Genomic DNA, 26,621 nt, shown 5'->3' on the forward strand with positions numbered 1-26,621 from the left:
ATAAATTCTTTCCTTTTTATACAATCGGATTCGATATTTATATATCCTGTTGAATTAGACACTTTGAATATTTTATTTTTTTATTTCTACGTTGTTTTTTGGATACCGATTTTAGGATTCAAGCTGCAGCGTTTAAACTATAAAAATTGCAAATTTTTTACATTTATCAAGATCAGACGCTTTTAGAAAAAATATCGAGATGTTACTTTTTATTTATAATCACTACAAAACAGCTGGTCTATTTCAAAACAAAATAATCGTAAAATTTTTAAAAACTTTTATGAAAAATTTTAATAGAATATTGCACAAAACAATTCTACGTGCAGGGTTATTTAATTATAATGTAAAACGTCACATATCGATCGAGTAATAATTATTGGGCTATTGTAAATATTATTTTTTCTTTGTACTGACAACGTAACCACAAAGAACATTAATAAAGTGATTTTTAATTATTGAGTTCGAAAATGATAAATTAAAAAGAAATTTCTAAGTATCGATAATATGTTGCTTTGAATTAAAAATTGAACATATTTATCAAAAATTTCAATAGCCTACCATGTGCAGTAGTTGATTTTATTCATCATCACATCAATCTTTTGATTGTTAAATAAATATTTACATACAAAAAAATATTTAATAATAGTAAGAATTGGAGAGGGGATCTGGTAGTTTAAATGATAGAACACCCGACATGTATTCGAAGAGATCTGGGTTCGATTCCTAGCTTGGTCTGATCCTAATATTTTTTCAAGTTGTTTTTTTCACTTTCAGTTAGTCTACAGTAACTATAATTTTTAATTTAAAAAAAAAGTCATTTATAAAAGACACTAATTGTGTTAAAAAGTGGTGATAAAATTAATTGATAATAAAAAACTAATGTTTACTACACGTATAAGATTGAGATGGCAGTAAAGTAACGTATGACATCAGAAATAATAATAGTAATAATAACAAAAACAATAGTTATGATAATAATAATAGATGCGATAAGAATAATATAATTTGAGATTAAATTTCATTCATACATATCATACACATAATTTAACATCATAACATAGCGCACGTTGAAATTTTCCAGATATCTGCCATGAAATTACTTATCATTAAACCTATTAACTTCATTAAAATGGTATAAAATTATGCAAACAATACTAATTAACAAACAATGAACAATAAACGAGTAAACAAAAACTAACTTTAACAAGTATGCATTGTTCCATGTAACAAAATGCCAAACGTCGTCATTATCGCCTGGTTGGATTACCTAAAGTAGAAGTGTATAATTCAAGAAGTAACTTTTTAGTTAACTTCAAATAATTTTAGTCTATTGCAATCGAAAAAGTATAATTATAGATTCACAAAATAAAGATAAGAATTATAGATCACTATAATAATGGAGTAGATGTAACCTTTATGAAAGCATGACATATGAGTAGATTAAAACATCCAGATAGTATATGTCAATAAAAGTAAAAATATTAAACACTAGAGCTTATAGTCTAGCAGTGATCGTCAACTAGTTTGTTACTTATTCTGCAGTATTTATAATATAAAATTAGCAGTCACGTATTTATTTTTAGTTTTACTAGACAAAGACTTTTGTAGAGTCAAAGTTCAGGTCTTACATCATATTCTATTAATACTACTATTATTATTATTATTATTTTTATTTTTAATTGAGAAAATTAAATTATTTAAATTTCAATAAGAAAAAAATTAATTGTCCTTTCAAAGATAATTTTTTAAATAATTAATTACCTACTTTTTTCTTAATTAATTAAAAAAAATAATTCACATTGTAATCATATAAATTTATTTATCCTTTGCATGAATTTAAATGAAACAAAATTTTCGCATGGGATACAATGTGCAAAATCAGTGCTCACACTCGTTTTATTAGAAAAAATTTTAATCTCAAGTTATTTCTGCGTTTTTTTTTTTTTTCTCGGTGCAACCATTTGAGCGTCACTGCACTCATGCTTTAGTTATTTTCCGCATATATAACTCAAGGCCAGTAATCTAACCCTTCTTACTGCAAATATTACATACTCGGACCTATAAAGAGACACTGGAAACAATCATTTTTTTTATGCAATTTAATACTACTGTTAGTTTATTTTCCTTTTTATGTGTTCAATGTCACCATTTTAATGTAATTCGCTATCATCCTGTAAAATTTGTTTGCATAGACTAAAAAAAATTAGTCCTGTTGCATAATTAAATTCAAAACTTAAACAGATTCCGAATTTAAAATTTTGAAAATGCAAGAAAGAAATAAACTAAATTTTTTTTGAAAATGAAAATTTTTTTTATTCAACGAATATAAATAAAAATACAATTAAAGTACTGACAAAGTAAAAACAGAAAAAAAAATAAAGTATTATTATAATTTTGTCTCTCAATTCAATCAAAATAAAAACCAGTCGATTATAAATTTATCGCTCATTTTTACTCTCGAAGAAAACTTTCTATAACGTAATAAAATGCCCGGTCTCTTTAATTTCGCTATATCGAGTTTACAATGTATTTTTTGAAACTTTTCAAAATTTTCGCATTTTATTTATTCGTACATGTATCATTAGAGTTTTTGTAATCGATGAAAATAAAAAGTGAGCAATTCAACCGTCACGAAGAGAAACATCGAGTTTTTCAATTATAACCTTGATGGGAAAAATAGTGCAGTCAAAGCGCATCCGAGTGCTTAATTACCATCTGCAATTTGTTTTTTTGTTTGTAATTTTTTCATGCGACAGATGATTGATTGAATGAGTTAACACTGACATTTTCAATAAAAACTAGTAAAAGTCTCAATAAAATTAAAAGTAAGTTAATTAACTTTCGAATTTAAATTTCAAAGTTTTAAGTCAACTATTGGAAGATGAATTTTAATAAGAATTTTTGCCTCTTTACTTCCGTTTTCATGAGTAAATTAAAAGTTTAAATTGTACGCAAACTTGACAGTTTGCTTGACAAATTAATCCATTCTGACAAAGCCATTTTAACAACCATTTTTTTCTTTCATTAAAAAGCAATGAATTTTTAAATTTTAAACTTGACAAGAACATTTTGTGTTCAATTTAATGATTAATTATTCCAAAGAGTTTGCTACGGAACGTTTGTCGGAATAATAAATAACTATTTTTCATAAATATATTCAATACTAGCGAAAATTACACAATTTTAGCGGGTTATTAAGTGTTGAAATATCATTGGTGTCACGATTAATATTTTTTGATAAATACGATCACACATTCACGGTAACTTATACGCCAATTCAATATATCTTTCTGTGAAAATGATCGAAATTATTGTTTCTAAATGCTCGCTACTTTATATCTGTGGAACATCAGACCGATAAATTTTAAAACGAGATTTTTTGTATTGTCATGGTCATAATTCATTGTAAATACGCTGAATTCAATGTATATATTGTCCCGAGGGAGTTAAAATTTATAGTTACTGAACTTTTTTTTTATGTCATACGTCGACAATAAAATTAATTTTATTCAAGAGAACAAATTTTAAACCAAAAAAATTACTGTGATAAATTTCCTTTTATTTAAAAGAGCATAAGTTTTAGAACTGAATAATATTTATAAATAGTTATGTTCTTGATTTTGAATATTTTTATTTAAGTTTTCAAAAATTGAATAATTAAAATTTTTAGTAATATTAATTTAAGAAGAATTTATTGAATTAAAATTAATAAGTTGATTAATTTAAAAAAAAATTGAAGACAAAAATGTTCTTGGTTTGAGTTGAGATTTTTTTTTTGTAAACTTATTTAACCAGCCTAAATAAGGTAATTTCCAGGTAATGCAAATAAATGCAAGTTAGCAAGATAAAACAATAGCTTAATTTGCTTGCTACTTAGTTTCTGTCTTGATTTACTGTCAGTATCACTGTCATAATCGTGCTTGTTTACCATACCAGTGTAAACCTCAAAATAAGGAACCACATTGATTGTTCATATACTAGAGGTATGTCAATATTCAAAACTTATCAAATAATTTGAATTATTCGATATTTAACTCAAAGATCGAATCAAATCATGCTATTTATTTCGATTCAAACAAAACTTCCACACCCCTATTTAATTACGCACCGATAACTCCAAAAATTATCATTACATTTTTAAGCATCGATTTTCTATTGTGAAACTTGGTAATAAATTGTAAATAATCCAATACGTTATGTCCCAGCCCTCCGTTTTTTTCTGTCAAGCTTAAACTAAATCTTCTATTCTCACGAACAATAGAAGAGTTTATTTATTTAGCGATTAAAAATAGATAAAGTACAAAAGTTAATAAACTATTTCAAATCCTCGTATAAAGAACGGTCAATTATAACAGATAAATTTCATAGGTTAGTACTCCTTTTATTTTATGGTTTTAATTTCATAAATTTACGAGCTATTGTTGTACGATATAGACGGACTGCTAGTCGTGAAAAATAATTTATCGGGTAAATAGTAAATTTTATTTTATAGACAAATGTTGCAATTTACTACTAAGTTTATGTTAACGGTATCACGGCAGAACTTTGATAGATATTGTAAATTGTGATAGTGATAGTAAGTAAATTGTAAAATGGGGTCGATTCACGTACGACTTCAATTTTTTATTTCGTTATTGTTATTACTTACTGCGATTACAAACATAAAATATAATAGTTTTAATAAATACTTGTTTCCAATAATTGAAAACACATTTTTTTTTTTTTTTTTTACTAATTTTATGAACTTTTTGATACTGTAAAAGTAATTACAATTTTTAGAGAAAAAATCTGAAACATGGTTGACCTTCTAACCACGGTTAGAACTTCTCGCTATATTTGAGTTTAAAACGTTTGATACATTACTTATGCATTGTTTGTTATTGGTAAAATGATTCTATAAGAAATTCGAAAGTTATAATAAAAAAACACTTTTTGAATTTTTCAATAAGTAGTATCTCTTGCGGTATTCAAAGTAGTTTTTGAGCACAAAAAAATTTTTTATCTACAAAATGATTTGACAAGAAATTTCGAAGATATGCAAAAAAAACCTTTTTCTGAAATTTTTCGTCTGTGATCTGTCGAACAAATCAACCAACTTTATTGTGGTTTTTGCAATTTGCGTTGTTTTGTTTTAGGTTTCATCTGATTAAATTATGAATATGATCAGTATAGAAATATTAAAATTATTCTAACAAAATACTTGTTTAAAAATTTTATTCTTGAGATTTCTCAAAATCCGAACAAAAACAGTTTCACTGTAAAAAAATCGTGTCAAGTCCACGTTCATAGGACTATTAAGAAAAAAAAGTTCTTTTTCTTTACGAAAGATATAAAATTAAAAAATTAAAAATCCAAGTAACCGATATGATTGTATTTGATTTTCGGAAATTAAAAATTTTATTGTAAATTTGAAAATTAAAAAAAAATTTGGTACGTATTTAGTGTGCGTGGTTGCAAAATATTTTACTTTTAATGAAATTCGTAAAATCTATTTATCAGGACTTTAAAAAAATTGAAATACACAATGACGCACACCAAGTACGTTCCAAAATTTTTTTTTAATTTTCAAATTTACAATAAATTTTTTTTTAATTTCCGAAAATCAAATACAATCATATCGGTTACTTGGATTTTTTCAATTTTTTAATTTTATATCTTTTTGTAAAGAAAAAAGAAATTTTTTTTTTCTTAATAGTCCTATGAACGTGAACTTGGCGCGATTTTTTTTACAGTGAAACTGTTTTTGTTCGGATTTTAGTATTTTTTGTAATTATAATAAAAATTTACAATTGGTACCAACTTAAATCTCGCGTTGGCTGCATTTTTTATAGCAAACTATCCCCTTGAAGCTACAGTTTATGTAAAAACAATTCCAGCGCACCCTGGCGGATGTAGATGCAAGCTGTGAAATGTATTTTTTTAACTGTAGTTTCCCATCTATTGGAAGATTACCATGCATTCTCAAATTATTTAGTCTGTGGCATGTCACTTTTTACATAGAAAAAAAGTCAGGATCGAAATTTTTGAGCTTGCTATAGTTTGTGCTGATAAAATTTAATAATTTCAAGTAGATTAATTGTTATAATTGAATATAATTAATTAATATCATTAAAATAAAGCATGAATTACTGTTATAATATAAAATTTAGGCCAAGAAGTACCGTAAAATTAAATAAAATTTTGCAACCTCAAAATACCGTTCTGCTTACAGTAAACATAGTCGGTAGTCTAGCGCTCCGTTTACAACGGATTTGAACGGAACTTGGCGCCAGATTCTACCAAATCTGTGGATCTACTCTAAATCTGAAACATTGAAAATCACTGGATATTAGTGTGTTTACACTATTTCACAGTTATAAGTATACTACTTGGTATACTTCCCGTGCAAAAAAATTCTGATTCAAAATGAATTTGAGATTGAAATTCATATTTTGATACAAATATGAATTAATTTTGAGATTAATCCAAATTTGAAATTGATTTGTTCACAAATTTTATATATAAAATTTATCCTAAATATTCTTAAGTCTTTATTAAAATTCTGAAGCAGGATCGAAAGTTCTACAGGTGTGCTAATTTCTATCTACAAATCAATTTCAAATTTGGATTGAGCTCAAAACTAATTTATATTTATATCAAAATTTGAATTTCAATCTTAAATTCATTTTGATTCAGATTTTTTTTGCACGGGTTATAACTGTGAAACAGTGAAAAATCACTGTTTCAGATTAAAAGAGTATCGGACCGAATTAAAAAAAAAATTTAAGTATCATCTCGTAAAGCAGTTTAAAAGTTATAAAAAGCTTTTGCACACACTCACACATGCGCACACATAAGTACAGAGATGCTGACATATTTGTAAAAATAGTTGTAATAGCTTCCTAGGAATTCAAAACGCAGAGATTCGATAACAATTCAATTTTTGAAAATTTGGGTGAAACCAATATCTTTAAAATTTTTAATCATTATTGATTTTGATAACGGGAAGTTAAAAAATAAGAAACTAATAAAATGATACTCTTGGTTTGATTAATAATGAGGTTATAATTGAGGATGGTTTTACTTGTATCACTGTAGAGTGTTTTACAAGGGAGGGTGGGGAATTATTGTCTCTCCACTTTTTTCTCCGCAATATAATCTCTCAACCCCGTCATTATAACTCTCAACCACTTTTTCGTCCCCACCCCCCTGCATGTCGGGATTTTTTCTTTCATGCCCGACACACATGTGCTGCGACTGTGGCCGACTTACGCGTTATAATCAGTACCTGCATTTGCATTACGGTCTTAAATAGTATGGAGGTACTTCTATAATGACATTTTACCTCCATAACTATATGGGAAAACCACAGAAAACCCGACCGGTACAGAGGCTGGCAATGAAACGCACATATTCTTAGTTTATAATCATTGAAAAATATTGGTGCGCGCCGGAATCGAACCCTGGTCCCACTCTTTCGAAATGCAGGTACCGAGCCGATTAGGCTATTGCCAACCTTTGGTTTGATTAATAATTAAATTAAAAACCATGTTAAAAATTAGGTGGAAAGAATAATTAAGTTATAATTAGCTAAAACTATTACGGTTCAATTAAATATCTAGTGAAATACCAGCTTCAACCACTATAATTTTATATTTTAAAAAGCGATACGGAGGTTAAATATCAGTTGGAATGAAAATCATTAATTACTAAATGTGATACCTGTAATTATTTTAATTAATGGGTGAAACAAAACTCTACTGATTAAACTGGTCATGAACTTTTGGTACTATTTTTCAGTATTTGATAGAAAATAACTTTATTTTACTTTTTTTAATATGTTTTAGTAAAATATTAATTTAATATTTAACAATTGAACTTATTAATTACAAATTTAAATTCATCATTAATATTATTATATCTTTTTAACATTCAACAATTGAAGTAAAGCTAAAATTAATTTTGCAGCTAAATTGCCCGTTGAAAGTTCTTAAGCCTTAATATGTACGGGTGAAATTGCCTTTATCCAGTTGCATTTCTCGCTAATCCCTCGCGAACAGTAAAATCGACCTTAAAGGATTAAACTTTCCTTCGAAAACATTAAGGGAAAATTTATAAAATCGAATCATTTCTGAAACACAGCATAAAAGTGATATTTAATACTTTATCGCGTTAAATTATTCTAAAATTATTTTTTAATGCAAATTAAGATATAAACAATTTTTTTTTTATTTTTCAAGAAACGAAAAAAATTTTTTATTAAAGCGTAAAATATTAGAGGCATAGAAAAATTATGAGAGATCTTGTTTGTAATTACTTTTATGATCTTTACAAATAGTCTTCTTAATTTTTTGATTTAAATAAATTATAAAAACTCATACATTAAATTTAAAAAAAATTATATAAATTAAATTGAGTGGTAAAAAAGTTTACCCCAGTTTAATCATGAAATTTTTTCTCAATCGTTTTTACTTTATCGTGGCCTACAAAACTGAAGTTGATTATTTGTTTTGAATTTAAGTAACGGAACTACTTATAATTACTGAAAATTATCAAATAAAAGTGATATACCGATCATTGAAAAAACATCTAATTAAAAGCTGGCATGAATTCATTAATAAAGAACGACTGAGTAAAATTCTACCCTACCCGAGAGTTAATCATCAAGTTTGCATTTAAAAAAAAAAAGTATGAAACGACGTGTAAAATTACAATTCCAATTACAAAAGTTTCCCTTCAAAAAATGAAAGCAAAGCAAGGAAAAATAAGAAGTACTTCATCTTCAGGCATTTCACCTTCACTTTTTACTAGTGGTTGGTTTGAAGTAAACTCACCGGCATTACCATCAGCTCGAGTAGTGTAGAGTGCCGGGAAGCATATATGTACACAACCAATTCACTGGGTTACGTAGTCAAGAGCAACTTGCCCCTAACTGCATACTGCATACGTGAGATATGAATACCAGCAAAGACTAATGAGTACAACATCATGAATTTGAGTAGGAGTCAGTACACAGAGGGGCATTCGGTCAAGATTCAACATACATATCGTTTATTCCAATTATTCTTATTTTTATCTTTGTTTATTCTTTACATAAAAATACGTGACTTTTGAATGTCAATTCAAGTAAACATATTTTTTTTTTCATCTATTTTATTTTTACGCTTTCAAAAGTCTGTAACACTTAACATTTTACACTTTTAGGTATTTTTTTAGCTCAAAACAAAAGCTATTGTTGCTAACTGGTGTTTCGTGTAGAGTCTTGACACTCGAGGTCAAAACTAGCATTCGAATTATTACCAATATGTTGACCCAATCATAGATCATCGAATTCCTCTGACAGAAAGGTTAAAAATATACTTTGTATTGTTGGCTATCTGCCAGTACTTATATTCAAAAGATGAGTATTTATAGACTCAAATTATTATGCCTTATTTAAATATAAGGGAAAAATTATTTTAGTGCTACTAGTGTTGCTGTTTTATGATTATTAATATTGATGATTATCATCATTATTTTTGTTAGCTCATTTGAGTTGTTATGTAGTCACAGTTGTAACTTATTGTATCGTGAAGTTTGGATTTATGATTCTAGAGAAAAAGTCTAAAAAAATAGTTTTGATTTATTACCCACTTTAAGTTGGATTAGCGCTTACATTTGAAAATAAACAAATTTACGCAGATCTATGAACCCGAGTAAAAATGAAATTATTATTTTTTACAATAATAAATTTTGTTCGACCGCCGCACCACCACTGCACGACCGCCGTTTGGCGGACTATTACGCCACACGCTAAAAATTTACTCCCCCTAGCATCGCCGCACCACCGCTGCACCACCGCCGCACCAATGCTAAGTCATACCTACAATTTCACAAAAATGGTATCATAATTAATTTATCACGCAATAATTAATTAATAAATAATGCGACTAGAAATATTAATGTAAGACCGATTGATCAACCTCCTTTTAATCAAATGCCTAATATTAAAAAAAAAAATTTTTTTTAAACCAGGCCAAAGCACCGCGAAATTATTGATTTTTTTAGTCGTATTGTTGATGTAGATTTTTAATTTAGTCCTCGGGTTGCACAGAAGCGGTACGCCTATCAAAATACTCTGAAAGAATTTTAAAAATTGAACTGTGATGGGATTCGAAAATGGATCGTCTGCATGGAAGTCTCGAACATTGCCAACTGCGCTGCAAGCCATAGTTGACTAAAAATTTAGTTAAGCTATTTGAATGATCAACAAATATTTTATTTCAATGTATATACCATCAAACAGCGGTATAGTGCGGCGGTGGTGCAGCGGTGGTGCGGCGGTCGAACAAAATTTATTATTTTTCGTAAAATTAATAATTTTATTTTTACCCGGGCGCGTCACAGCTGTGGTGCGGCGGTGGTGCGGCGAATAGAAATTTATTTACTTGTCACGGCGCTGGTGCGGCGGTAGTGCGGCGAATAGATAAATTCTTTACTTGTCACGGCGGTGATGCGGCGGTCATGCGGCACTTGTAAAATAACCAAAATTGTCACGGCTGTAGTGCAGCGGTGGTGCGGCGCTTAAAAGCCGTGCAGCGGTGTTGCGGCGGAATTCTGTTTTACTCGGGAAAAGAAAGTAATCAACGCAATATTTTTTAAGGTTTTGGGGATACTTAATATTATATGATAACTTTTTTAGTTTTGATATTTGAAAAATAAACTGTATTCACATCATTTTAGTGTTCTGCCACTTTTTACATTTATAATTTTTAACTTTCCGCTAAGAAAATCGAAGATTTTCAAAAAATCGGGGAGTTATTGTTTTCACCCCGTTTTGCAAAAATCGAGGTTTCAACAAATCTTGACGTTTTGAAGCCCTAAGAAGCTTCCCTGACTATTTTTACGATGATGTCCGTACGTCTGTGTGTGTGTGTGTGTGTGTGTGTGTGTGTGTGTGTGTGTGTGTGTGTGTGTGTGTGTGTGTGTGTGTGTGTGTGTGTATGTATGTAAACCTCTTATAACTTCTGAACGGCCTGGCCGATTTGATTGCAATTGGTGTCATTCGAAAGGTTTTCGCCAAACTTAGATTTCTTGTAAGTTGGAACCGATTTGGACCAGTAGATTTCGAGAAATTGCAAAAAAAGTGAAAAAAAAATTGTTTTTTTTTTTTTTAATATCTCCGAATTGGCTGAACCGATCAACCTCAAAAACTAATCAACTCTTAAACTTGAAAACCCGCATCGATCGCCACCAAAAGCGTCAGAATCGGTTGATGCATTCGTGAGATATCGTTGTCGAAAAAAATCGAATAATGTGTTTTTTTGTAATAACTTCGAAATTTTTCATCAGATCAATTTTTTTGTTTAAAATTATTTATAGAGCTCAAAAAACTACATCGACTGCCGCTAACCGCGTGCAAATTGGTTGATTCATTCAAAAATTATAGCATTTTGAAAATTAAAAAAATCGTGTTTTATCGAATTTTGATAAGACTTTTGAGCTCGACGAGCTCAAAAGCATCGCAAAGCTAGCTCTTTGAGCTCAGAGAGCTCCAAATAACACATAAATTTTATTTTTGAGCTCGAAGAGCTCAAAAACGTCATCAGTGCAATTTTAAGCGCCTAGGTATGGAATTAGCGGGAAGTTGCAGGCATGGCCTTCAGGTCAACCGTTTTCCTAATTTATTTTTTTTTCATAATTCTGGCCATAAATGATGTTGAAAAAAATAGAAAGCTTCAATTAAATATTCGAAAAGATTTTCTGTATCAAGAATTTGAAAAAGAATTTTTTTCGGTAAATTACCAAATTGTCAACTAATGCTTGGTTATGTTCTCATATGTCCCAGAAAAAAATTTTCTTTCAAAATTACCGTGTAAATCAAAGTAATCGTGATACTTTTTGACATTTCTGATCTAATTACAATTCCTTTAAATAATTATTTACGAAAACAATGTAAAAAATATAGATAAGATTATTAATTTTTAATAATAATAAAAATATTTCTCGGGTAATTTATTGCATTAAAATATGTTTAGAAAAATTTATCAAATTTTCTTAATCGATATTAATTATTATCAAAAAATTTTTTTTCAACTATTTTGTCACAACTTTTAGATATCTTATATCAATAAATTAAATCTCTGAAGGATTCATTTACCATCAACGTAAAACTTCTGGCAAGAATGCAAATAGGTCATTTGTCTGATTCACAACGTGTCGCATAAATTAAATTTTGTTTTATACTTAGTCTTATTATCAACTAGGAACTAAATGGATCGATTACCAGCTGCACCGAATTAATCCCAAAGAAATTTGTCCTTAACTTTGATACATTAAAAAAGAACCGTATAATTAAAAATGTAAGTGGTAAAAAAAGACTCGATGTTGAACTTACAATCTTTTGCTCCGCGTATTAATTAACTGAATATAAAAGATCAAAGGCCATTGATGTATATTAATAATAACTATCTGTAGATGCTCCTTGACTGATGCGAGAGACTAAAAATAATCTACGAAAAAAGTACATGTTAAATCGATAGTGAAGTCCAGTGAAGCTTAAATTTATGCAACGTATTTACTGATGACTTGTGGTCAAGATAGACTTCATTAACATGTCAATTATAGCAAGTTAATACATCTCGACATTCAATTAATTTGATTTTCACAGGGTATTTCAAAATATTGAAAATAGTTAAATTACATTTTATACAATTTATTGTATGTTGATATTAACTTTTTTGAGATCGCTGAAGATGAAAGAAAAACTGACTTTTTTATACGTTCAACTTTAACCTCGACTTTTAAAATATTAATTTTTTCTTTCAAATTAGAAGAAACAATTTTTATACGGCGTTCAATTTATTATAAAAAAATGTGTCGCGTTCGTTGGTAAATTCTTTAATGACGAGATATAATTCCAACAGTTAGAAACATTTCTTTTTTGCCCTCCGGGCGGAAAGTGGCAACTTTCGTCCCGCTGCGCTAAACTAAGTTGCCGCTTTCCGCCTTCGTCGGACAAAAAAACACTTCCCTCAGCCTCAGATCACATGTTTGTTGACCTCGGCTTCGCCTCGGCCAACAATTACATGTGATCTGAGACATTTCTTACTTTACTTCCCTAGGTGTGTAATATACTATTTCATATTATTTAAATGGAAAATAGATAATTTAGATTCGCTTCTTCTAAATATCAATATTAAAAGCTCTAATTTTAATAGGGTTTTTATTTTTGCATTTCCGGACAAAATTTCATGATCATTTGAAAAAAAAAAGCTTCGTCGGTTTTTTAATGCACCCAAATATCCTTTATTAAAAAGTTGATGTGACGTTTTCATTGTTGTCGCTTTCCGTTGCTATGGTGATCACTTTGACAACGGTTACCATAGCAATGGTTACTAAGGCAACATTTACCATGGAAACGGTTAAATATTAATGAGTAAAATTTGTAAAAATATTGATTAAATTGTCGATGATAAACATTTAGACAGAAGCGCGTTCAATTTTCTAGTAGATATAAATTTGCTTAATATTATAGTACATGTAGGTTGACACTTTCGTTATTAGATAAACCACACCACAGTTATATTGACCTTATTACATTGCGGTTCCTGCCTTTAGGTGGTAATAATGTTCAAAACCATGGCTAATGATTATATTAGGCTGGCTATTTATAATTTAATTATTGATTTTAGATACCCGCACGGAAAAAGTATATATTCTGAAATATATTCCAGAATATATCCGAGAATATATTCTGAATATATTCCGAATATAACCTGTTTTGCCCAAGGAATATATTCCGGAATATATGGGCATGCACTCACTTGTATTCCGTTTTACTCAAAATTTTTTTCTGTTCTATAGTCTGGTCTGTCGTCAGATCTATGGTCTGATCCATTGTATATAAACTGAATATATTCAGGCATATACTTTTGAAATATATTCCTTGGGCAAAACGGGCTATATCCGGAATATATTTAGAATATATTCTCGGATATATTCTAGAATATATTTCAGAATATATTCCAGAATATATACTTTTTCCGTGGGGGTAAAATTCGAATTTTTAGTCAATATTATTGTTGTTATTATTAATATCATTATTATTAAAAATTGCTAAACGTTTTATGAATCAAATCGTTCAATAAAAATAAAATATAACAATTTATTGACATAAATATAAAATGAAATATTTAAGTATTTAAAATCTCTGAAATGATATGTGTCAAATAAATGTTTTACTTATCATAGAAAACAATTGATACATAACAGACAGTCTCTTTGCTTTCTACTTCTACTCTCAGTTTTCTCACACAGAAAATATACCTCCGAAAATGCATATTTCTTTCAATACTATTTTTACTCCCCGACTCAGTATACCGACAAAGCTGAAAATATCACGAAACTACTTTGAATTTAAACGCTCCATAAAACACACATTCAGCAACACTCAAGATGAGAAAGATGTGTGCATCAAATAATATTGACAATCAATTTAATTTATTTTATACCTTCCATTTATCCCTTTTATTTCGTATTTATATTTTCATTATTTATATATTTGCGTTACTTTCTACTCTATCAATGTAATGCTGAGTATCAATTAAAACTTTTAAAAACTGTATAGACATCAATGATTTTTTTAATATTTATCATTTATACGGTAAACGGGTTAATTGGATTATATAATTAACAAATTCTCTCGGATCTTTGATAAAAAAAAGTTTGGTTACGATCTATTTATAGATCTCCTCGCACAAGTCTCTCAACGTAAAACGTCGTTTAACGCTTCAACTGTAAATCCTATGTCACGTTTGCTTTAATTATAAACGTCGACACTTTACTGTGTATCTAATAGACTTTTAGTTATGTTTTACGTTTAATCTATTAATATGTACAATAATAATAATAATAATAAAAAACTAATAATTTAATTAATAATTTAAATTAATAATGTAATTTATAAAAATACAATCGGTCAAGAAAAAAATAGTTTTAATTAATAATAATAATAATTAATAAAGAGTATAAATAAAGATAATTATTATTATAACCCGAGATACCCGATCCAATTCTTGAAGAATGACTAATTTTTTCATTATTATTCCTTCACCATAATATTTTATCGGTATGAGGTCTCATGTCATCAGAGAAAATCTTAGGTAAAAATACAACAACTAAAATTTATTTCAACAATTTTTTTGTTTGAGAATGTGTAAAGATATAATTTTTTACTCTTTTTTTTTACTTACTTATTTTTTACTCAAAAAAGTGTAACTTTTTTCGGTAAATGAAAAAATAATTCGGACAGCCGAGACCTCATACCTAACCGATAAAATATTATAGTGAAGGAATAATAATGAAAAAATTAGTCATTCTTCATGAATTGGATTGGGTATCTCGATTTATAATAATAACTATCTTTGTTTATCCTCCTTATTAATTAAAATTACCGAGTCATATATTAAAACAATAATAATAATAATAATAATAATAATAATAATAAAACCTACAAAACTGTTGAATTTATAATTTTTTATCACTGAATAAAATATTGTACTTGTTTTCCCTAAAGATTTTCCAAGTTTAAAAAGCCAACTCATTTCTATGTTAATTGATGCCTTTAAAACTGACATCCACCCTCCATAACTTTTTCTATTGTTACATTGTTATATCTCTGTCATTCATACAATTGAGACCTTAAAAATTAATGCTGTGAATCGATAAAAATTAAATATTAATAGAAATATATATACCTAAAAACAAAAAAAAAAATTTTTATATCTGCTCGGTTCATTATTTTTTAATTGAAGCAATCATCATTATTTGTGGTCTATTATTTGCGAGCATATAATTAAACTCGCATTTAAGATTTAAGTTTAGATAATAAATTAAATGAGAACAAACACGAATCAAAAGTTTTAACAAATTATTTTTTTTAAACTTCTATTACTATTTTTTGTCATCACAATATTCAAGAAAGTAAATGATACTGAAGAAAAAGAGAAATTCACAAGTTTATAATACAAAAGTATTTGATGAAGGATACATGACGTTTACTTGTATTTAATACGAATACGCGGATAGTAAAAGCCATTAGTGAATATGCGCATGAAACGTATATCGCGATAAATCATGGCCGCTTTGTGAGACCGTACGTCCGTGAATTTATATCATATCAGATATGCTATGCAAGTCTATACTTGTACATATATGTATGTAAAAAGATATAAGTCTACTGTGATATGTGATTAAAGTTATATTTGACGCCCTGTTAATGTCAAAGCAAAAGAAAATTTAATCTTTTAAGCTTTGTGTCTGTATGAATAATTTTTAAAGTTATGGAACTTTAATTTTTTTACAATATGTAGCCTCTGTTTTTTTGAGAAATTTTGGAATAATGTGAAAATTTAATTATAAATAATCATTTGAATATTGAAGAAAGTAAAGTAAAGTTAAGATTTTTAAATTTTACAAAAAAAAATTAAATATGATTATACATTTGCACATACAAGCTGCAGATCAATTGACATATCTACATTAAAATTTTTGTTCATAGATTTTTTCTTAACACATTATTTAAAAAAAATATTTCTGTTAACAAGACTGATAAAACTCATTAAAGTTTTAATATCGCTATCGTATTTTTTTATAAAACTTTTTTTTTACAATTAAAAAACAATTTGCATGAAAATAATTCCTACCAAACATATTAGCATTTTTAATGAAAACTCCAACTTTCTATTTAATTAATGATAAAATAAAAAAAAGCTCCTCGCTATAAAAGAGATAATTTAATAGTCATAATCCGATATGTGAATAAACCAGAATCCGATTTTGTAAACGTAAATACAATTTTTTTATTTTCATTTTTATTTATACAAATTTTTAATACTTAAAAGATTTAATATGCTTTTAAGTATCTGCGCATGATGAATATTTATGCACAGACACTATTTATAATTACGTAAGTTAAAAATATAAAATTTACGTAGATTATTTATCGACAAAAGTATTTTTACATTTTTAAACATTCTTTACGTACCAACTCCGAATTGAATATACATTTTTATATGTTCCTTTATAAATCTGTATTACGTGTCTATAAATCCGTGAGTTTTTTTTATGGATCATAAAATTTGTATGTGCTAAATATATTAATTGTGAATAAAACGTAACTAGACTGTACAAATTTGTCAATATAAAAAGTATTTTGTACTTTTTTTCTCGTGGAAAAATTTAGATGAATATTTATTCACCGAAATAAATTTAATTAAGTTTCAAAGCTGATAATTAAAATGAATAAAAAAACTTAATTAAAATATTAAAATTTACAGACAAACAATTACAGTAAAAAACACTACAGAGAATCGAAAAAAAATATAACCGAGATAAACGTTATAGAAACTATAGACTACAACGCCTTTGAAAGAATTTAAAGTTACCCTCGTTTTGAGGTGATTTACCTTTATGATAAATATAAATATTTCAAACTGCTAATTTTACTGCGCTTGAGATATTGTTTTTATAATTTTATTTTATATTTAACTTTTGTGACAAAAATTGAAAAATTAGTGTCAGTTTTGATATATATCTCTGCTCATTTATCATGCTTGACAATTGGCAATTTCTAGCGTAATTCTTATTTTAAAAATAAAAAATACAAAAAGTTTATGCTAAAAAACTCACGTTTTGATGTTTATTGATTGATAGCTTTTAAATAATTTGACATTTCAGAGTAAAAAGCAAATAACATCAAGCAAATTTTGCAACAAATGCATTTGACTGATTTTGAATGCATTGATGATATAACTGCAAAAATTTCAATAAGTATACATAATATTTTAAAACATTTAGTACTTTATGATTCAAAAAACATTCTTACAAAAAGAATATAAATTTTTCAAGCATTCCTTTTCGTGTAATGGAGAATAACGTTTTTTCCATCAAGATATTTTTAACTTGCGTATTTATAAACGTAAAAACAAGTATGACAGGCCATTTTTTAACTTTTTTCTGTTCGTTTTTATATTTCACTCTCAACGCACATGCAGATGTGGTGTTGTTGAATCAGTCATTGTCATTAGAGATTTTTTCACTGAAATCTTGACCTAGTCTCGTCTGAAAGAACGCATTTTCGAAATCACACCGGGGTAACGCGAGAACAACTAACTAAGTACGTAAAAAGTAAATAAAAGACGTACAAAATATGTAAGCTTTTATTTTTATTAAATACTTTTTTTTTCACTTTCATCTTCATCCTTTTTTCCAACCGTGCTTCTCCACCGTCTGACCATTCAACGCTCGGATCTGTTTCCACTGGAACGTGAGTCGCATTTTCAGTTCTTTCTTCATTGATGCGGGCTTTCTTCTCATTCGAGCGAGGGCCATTTGATCTCAGAGTACAAGTATGATAAGGAAAAAGAACAAAAGTTTTAAGAAAGGTGGAAAAAAGTCATAAAATTCGCAGGAAAAAATAAACACTCGATATAACGTTGATTGCTACACTTTCGGTTTGCTTTTTTGATTTATTTGCACGGGAAAAGAAACTTTATTTGTAGAAAGAAATTTTGCTTGGTGTTACTTGGGAGTATTTGAGACAATAATGATGAAGTACTTATTCATTAGTATGCGTTGCGAAATTCTATGGTCAGAAACGTGTGAAGACTTCGTTGCTGACAATGAAAAAAAATTTTGATTCAATAAGATTTAATTCTTAAAGTTTTGATTTAAGATATTGGGTAAAATATTAAAGATGAGGAAAAATTATAAGAAACTTTTTTTGTAGGAAATTTTATTCTCTACAAACATGATGCTTATTATTTTTTTATATTATTTGTCTGGTAACAAGAATTTTAATTTGCAAGTCATCAGTTAAATTTTTATCAAGTTGAATAGAAAAAATATTTACAAAAGATTTATGAGTAGATTTTTAAAAGTATGAAGAAATCGTAAGAAATATTTCTTAGGAAATTCAATTTTCTATAAAAATCGTACTTATGACTTTTTTGTAACTCTTGTCCTTTATCTAGAATTTTAATTTAAAAGTAAAAGTCCAAAATATTAATAATTTTGCGAGTTTATTCTATACTCACAAAATTTATTCCATCAAAATTTATTTATAATTTTAAAGTTTTGCACGACTCATGATGCGAAGCATCAGAGAGTGCTTTACAATCGAAAAATTTTTTTTGCCCTATTTGAGTAACTATTTTTATTATTATAGTCTTGTTATTTCACGGAATCGAGATATTTTGAATACTATTGTCAAGATAATTTAATGGAAATTAATTTGACACTTTTTAAAAATTGATTTAGTGCAATAGAAACGGAAAAAACATCAAAATAAGTCAAAAAATTTTCCTGTCCGACATGTATGAAACTCTGAAAACACTGTAACTTGCGAAAAAATGCATTAATTGAGTTAAATTTTTTTTTTTTAATTCTTTGAGAGAATTATAGGTCACCGAATGCAAATGGCTAGATAATTCAGTGTCGTTTATGTACAATTAATAAAATAAAACAAAAACCAGAAGTCTGTATATCTATATATATATTGTGTACATTTATCCCACTAGAGGCGTTTTCGCATTATCGTGCTATTTTAGCGGTTTTATATATTTTTTTTTCACATTCTTTGTTTTATTAATATTTCATAATTAAATGAGTACTATGAGTCGTGCACTTTTGGATTTTCCAAACTTTTTCTTAAAAAGCACTATGAATTATTAATTAGACATATTATTAAAATTCAAGAACTCTCAAGATGCGTCATAATTAATCTAAAAGTTTAAACTTAACAGAAGATCTTATCCATTAGGTAAACAAATAAAAATTTTAATAATTCTCTTGATAAATTTAATATCTCGTAATAATAAAAAATAAATTTAATAGCATTGGCATCATGTATTGTCTGAAGATTCATTAATCTCAATTCATGTAGTACGTATTGTAGAGAGTATAAAGTTCTGTTCGTAAATTCAACTTTCGACGCTAAACCAAGCTTGTATGTGTGAGTTATATGTGTACCTGTGAGTGTGTGTAATGTTGTATGTATGAGTGATGTTCAGTGAGCTTCAGTAATAAGTAACAAAGGAAACTTGGCTTCCATGGAAACACAGCACACTGTGTTATGAAGTATTAACGCTAAGGAGTGAGGAGAAATAAGATTGCATTTCACAAGAGAAACGTATATTATATTTCGAATCATGTTATTTCTTTCTACTTTCACGTCAAAATCATAATTAGGTATTAGTATTAGATATAGCAGGAAAAACTAGGGTGAAATCGGTATAGGGTATCAGTGACAAACTGGAAATTGAGAAAATAACCGTAAAAAAAATTGTTATCATTTTTTATAATACTTCTGATACGATCTATAACATGGAATATGATATGAGCGTACTAGAGAATAAAGATTTATGAAATTTAAAACTATTCCATTAGTCCGTCAATAAAAATAGGGAAAAATAATTTTAACTTTTTTTTTTTTTAATGAGTTATGACTTTTTTTTAAAAAGTGAATTATCAGAAGACTCTTTTGTAAATTTTTGTTGAAGAAAAAAATTCAGTTATTTTTATCATTTTTTTTTTTTTTTTTTTTTTTCGGATTTTTGGAAAAGAAAAGAAAAATTTTTCGATAAAATTAAAAACTGTGTTGTTTTTTAACTTCACCAATTTTTCTATTGGATGGTCTTTCGATTTTTATTTACTTTTTTTTTAACGAGAAAATAATTTTTTCTAACAAAAATACTTTTTTTTTTTTTTTTCAAATCTAACGAAAAGTTAAAAAAATTCAAGTTAATAAAATGTAAATATCTTTAAAACTATATCAAGTCAAAATTATTCCGATGAAATAATGAAATTAAAATTTTCTTTAAACACATAACTTTTCAAATAATTATACTTCTATTTATTGTAGCAACAAAAGATAAATTTCTTATAAGTGTAATATAAAAATGAAAATAACTTTTATCTTTAGTATACCAAAATAACCATAACAGTAAATATTATTTTCAAATAATTTAAATTTATAGAATCAATCTCCGATATTTACTTAGCGTCCCCACTTGACCGTCGAGCCCTCCCTTTACATTATATTATAAAAACATGCCTGTGTTATTCGAGTCATTATTTTTTTTCACTAGGGTTTTCGTTCGTACAATGCATAACATCGGGTGCATAAATTATTTATTCAAAAACTGATTTTTTACCAGAAGAGATGAATCTGGAAAATTTTTCAGCTGGTTTAAATAATTTTTTCAACCCAACAAAATTTTCATTTTAAAATTGTAAAAAAAACAACTCTAGTAAAAAAAAAATCTCAGTCACCCTGCAGTAATTTTTGCGGAATTTTTCCGCTGGTGTACGCCGGGGATATGAATTATTTCGTTTGGGCTCCACTTGCGTTATATGAAACTCAAAAGAGAATAATTCAAGACACTCCACACCGAAACCATTTACTCGACCCCTTGTATTTCCTTTCCTGGACATGTGCGTGATTTGATGCTTGATGATGAAAAAAAGTTATATAAACGCCATATCTTCTATCTTGTCTCTGATTAACTAATTAATTAACTCCGAAAATCAATAGTTTCATCGTCTAAAAAAACGAGACAAGGAATAAGTAGGGATAGAAAAGCATCCTGAATTCCGGAATTGATCTTTTTGTATTCGGAATAACATAATATGCCACAAGAGTTTATTCTTTTGTTTCACTCTAGCATTTTTATTCAAGGCATGCAATTGGCCTTAATTGGATTTTCTCCTAGTGTACATTGAGGTATGTTACACAAAGTTCACGTGCTTAAATTAATAAATTAAAGTTTCAGATTACTTGAAAATATTTTTTTGTTTTTTGATTCATCAAAATTCATCAAATATTTTATTTAAATTTCAATTATTTGCAAATTTTTCGGCAAAATTTTTTATAATATACAAACTGAAAAATAATCAAGTCTTCAATATTTAAAAAAATTTTTAGCTCATGCAATAATTAATAATTATGAGCATAGTTAATTTTCTAATAAATCATTTTAAATGAATTATTTTAAAGATATTAAAAAATTAAATAAAAAAAAAATTAAATAAGAAACAATTCTTAGATTTTTTATTAATTTTTTTTTTTCATTCAAAAAAATTCTCAATTAATTACTTTTGATCAATTGAAATTAAAATTAATTTTACGGTTGGCAAAGGATAAATTATTCATTAAATTGTACTAATTTTTTCAATATTCAATGAAGAATATCAAATTTCAATTTCGCGGTTGAAAATTATGAAACATTATACACGTTAGGTTGATTATACTAATAATAACTATTAGAGGATAATTAATTGTTACGAAAGCATATTACGAGAGTGTAAAGTGTAATTTATGGAAACAATGTTCTTCTATTCCCTTGAGAAGCAGGTACTGCAGATGTTAATAGAATCCTACTTATGACTAAGTAATTTTTACTGCATCATAAATTCTAAAACATAGAATAAGAAAATTTACTCGTTACTAAACTTCATTATTTTACGAGTTATTTTCGTCTGTTTCATAACTAATAATATTGAACTAATTACTTTGAAATTATATTTCATTTAATTGCAATCAATCCAATATCATTCTAGCACCATTTAACCGTGTAGTCATTAAATACAACTAATTTTACTAATTACTCCAATCACGTTGACTAAATACGCACATTAAACTGTTATTTTCTCGCTGCTTTGTCTCATAAAAAAAATAAAACGAAAAGCCTTGCGATGATTTACTCAAATTTTCTCTCGGATTTTTTAACTGCTATAAATTAAACTCCCCTAAGAAAAATTCACACCGAGATTTGAATAAAAAATTCGCTTCTTCTCCCTGAGTAATTCATATTTACCCCACAAATTTTTATATTGTCAATTTATTATAAAATATTGCACCAAAATTAACTGTTGTATTTTTTTTTATTTCCAAGTCAAGACTATCTTTTATTTTTATAAATGCAAAAAAAATCTATTTGATCTAAAAAAAACTTTCCTGTCAGTCAATTGTGTAATTGACGTATGAGTCCTCACTCGAATCATATAGAAAAAAAAATAAAAGTATCTGATGACTCAAAAAAATTAATAATTATAAATCATAATAATAACATCATAGTCATAGCCATTTACGTATTATTAGTGATAGTAATGGAATATAGTACAATAATAATAATAAAATAAGAATTCCAATGGGAAGTATTAGCTCGGATACACAGTGCACGTTATGATTAAGTTACACGCTATTTGTCATTCAAGACTATCGCGTGCCACCGCGATGTATACCAATGCCACGTGGATAACGTATGGAAACACCGAGTAAATAATGTACACCAGAATCTAACAAAACATTCCCATTAATTATTAAAACTTCCTTTCGTTAACTTTGCCCGTCGAACTGCTCCCAAATTTACACCGTATAATGTACAAACAAAAGTACTAATAAAATATCTAATCATCTATTATGACAATGATAATAATAATGATGATGATGGTAATAATAATAATCGATAAATCGATTAAACCAACTGCATTGAATGCACAAACTGTACAATTTCCTATGAATTATCTTACAAAATATACACCGTAAAAATAATTTTTTAGCTAAAGTGAATGATTCTAAACTAAAAATTAGATGATAGCAGTCTTCAGTTATCCTTACCCCAATGAATCATTGAGAAATTTCCTTGACTTTAAAACAATCACCAAGTAAAAGCACTAAATGATCAACACAATGTTTTTAATGTCACTTAACTGGAAAGTATTTTTATTAATCCACGATTTTTTTTTAGATAACAATTTTTTATTTTAATTGAAACTTTTTAAATCAAAAAAATAAAAAAAAATATAAAGGGGAGGTGTGGCATAAAACGTACAAAAGACGTGTGTTTATATGAGCGTAGAGACGCGCTCGGCGTCAGTAAAACGCGTTCGCGATGCAACCTACCCGCACGGCACACTGAGGGTAGAAACGTGGTTGCCCTCGCGACGCAATCGTGAAGCTTCGTACAGACTCGAGTACTTTCGGCTTTGGGTTACCCAAACTGTCGTACTACTACTGTACTACTATACTATACCGAGCACGGGACACGACAGCAAACAAGGAGGATTGATAGGGATAAGTAAAGAGGGGAACAACTATATAAAAATATATAACTAAACATAAATATATATATATATATATATATATATATATATATGTGAATATGTATGGTGTAGAATAACTATAAGTATAGAATAGTACTGGCACAAAACAAGTTAGTGGTCTAAAGTTCGAGTATTATGAGTACAGTTAAATGACTAGACTCGGTTTAGTTGAATGTGTTTGTGTTGGATTATGTGTATGTATGTATGTATGTATTTATGAGATTAGGAAGTGACTGAGTAGAGCGCAATGGACGGAGGAGAAAAAGCACATGAGCGAGTAGAAAGTGGGGACCGGCGAGCTTGCAGCGGAAGGGGAGGATAGGAGGGTGGGAGATAAAGAACCGAGTGTCTGTAATTGTAAGCTTATAACGAGCATTTGCGGATACGAATAGAAAGAGAACTTACTGTATTATGTATAATGTATGTTGTCTAACTAGTTACGTCGTCATGACGATCTTTACTCAAAAATACACATGAGGAACGCGCTTCAGATTATATTCACATACTTTACTTCCTCAATTAAAGCTTCTTTTATTTTTATCGGCGTCGAAGTTTTGATTTGTAATGCAGTTCGATTTTAAAGTTTTTGTTACGGAGGGTATGGATTAATTATGGAGCTAGGCTATTTTTTTTATTGTTTATTGGGAATTATAAATTGAAGATTATTAGTGAGGATCGTGGAAGAAAAATACAGAAATGATTGAAAAAAAAAATTTTATTATCTTGCAAAAATTTTGTTAGTAATTGATATTTTGCAATTTTATAAAATGAGATAAAAGTTGGTTCAAAACTCAATAATCTTTTTTTTTTCATTTTTTTTTTTTTTTTTTTTTTTTTTACTAATAGAATCAATTTTTATAGTTGATTATTTTGGAATGCTAATTTAAAAAAAAAATTAGAAAAACGGTTGACCCTGAAGGCCATCCCTGCAACTTTCCGCTACTTTCGTAATTAAGCGCTGAAAATTGCACTTATTACGTTTTTGAGCTCTTCGAGCTCAAAAATATAATTTTGGTGTATTTTTGAGCTCTCAGAGCTCAAAAGTCTGATAGAAGTTTAATAAAACGGTATTTTTTGAATTTTCAAATCGCAATAACTTTTGAATGAATAAACCGATTTTCACGCGGTTGGCGGCATTTGTCGCAGTTTTTCAAATTCTATGATATATTTCTAAACACAAATTGATCAGACCGGAAATTTCGATCGGTGTAATTCGAAAAAAACACTTTTTTTCGATTTCTTTCGTCAAAGATAACTTACGAACGAATCAACCGATTTTTACCGGCTTGGTGACGATCGACGTGGTTTTTTAATGTTAAGAGCGGATTAGTTTTTGGAATTGATCGGTCAAGCCGTTTAAAAGTTATTCCAAAAAAACCACTTCTAAAAAAATTTTTTTTCCTATTTTTTTTTGAGATTTTTCCAAATTTCTCCAAATCTATCGGTCCGAATCGGTTAAAATTTTCAGGAAATTTAAGTTTGGCGAAGCCCTTTCGAATGGCACCAACCACGATGAAATTGGTTCAACCGTTCAAAAGTTATAAGAGGTTTACATACTTACACACACTCACACACACACACACACACACACACACACACACACACACACACACACACACACACACACACACACACACACACACACACACACACACACACACACACACACACACACACACACACACACACACACACACACACACACACACACACACACACACACACACATACACACACAGACGTAGTGACACCCTCGCGGGGATAGTCAGGGAAGCTTCCTAGGACCTCAAAACGTAGAGATCTGATGAAAACTCGATTTTCGAAAAACGGGGTAAAACCAATATCTTCCCGATTTTTTAAAATTTTCAATTTTCTTAGCAGGAAGTTAAAAATTGTTTTAGTAATATAAATTAAATTAATTTATATTTATTTATTTATCAATTTACACCGGAAGTTTGCTGATGCGGACTATCATTTATGTCAAGGATAACGTAATAAAATAATAATTTAGTTCGGTATTGTTTGAATCAATTAATTTTTATCGATTCTGAGTTAAACAATACAATAAATTTTGTTTTTTTCTTGCTAAAAGACAATTACGAAAGGTAAGAGAAAATATACAAATGATACTTTTTATCATCGGAGGCTATAATTCTGATGATTATTTATCCAGAGATGTTTGTTTTAAAGTGTACAATAAGAGCGGTATGAGTTGAATTATCATAATTTTAAAACGTCCAAATGTTTATTTTGTTTTCACTTCAATAGAATTGATTAAAAATTTTTATTCAAATTTTACTATGTTTTTTTAGCGAACGTTGAAATATTTTAAAACAAATAATAGCTCATATTCGTTGTCGTAAACAAATAATGTACTTGCAATTTCATCAAGATTTTCATACTGGTTGCATAAAAAAGAAAAGTAGAGAGTGATCATTTATTTTAACGGTTTTTAAGTTTATTTTTACATTAATATTTAAACGGTTGTGAGAGCTATA

The 26,621-nt window shown here is 28.1% G+C and overlaps 1 protein-coding gene across 2 annotated transcripts in view; it reads right to left on the reverse strand.

The window, feature by feature from the left end:
• Window positions 1–23,950, reverse strand: part of LOC123260754 (small conductance calcium-activated potassium channel protein) — a 230,617-nt gene extending 206,667 nt beyond the window's left edge. The window contains exon 1 of one of the 2 annotated variants that reach the window (XM_044722044.1): window positions 23,639–23,950. The gene's annotated coding sequence lies outside the window, so the exon portion shown is untranslated. The remainder of the gene's footprint in view (window positions 1–23,638) is intronic. The other variant, XM_044722045.1, reaches the window with a different exon arrangement.
• Between the last annotated feature and the right edge of the window lie 2,671 nt (window positions 23,951–26,621).

Source organism: Cotesia glomerata, linkage group LG3 (genome assembly GCF_020080835.1).
Source record: "Cotesia glomerata isolate CgM1 linkage group LG3, MPM_Cglom_v2.3, whole genome shotgun sequence".
Lineage (NCBI taxonomy): Eukaryota > Metazoa > Arthropoda > Insecta > Hymenoptera > Braconidae > Cotesia > Cotesia glomerata.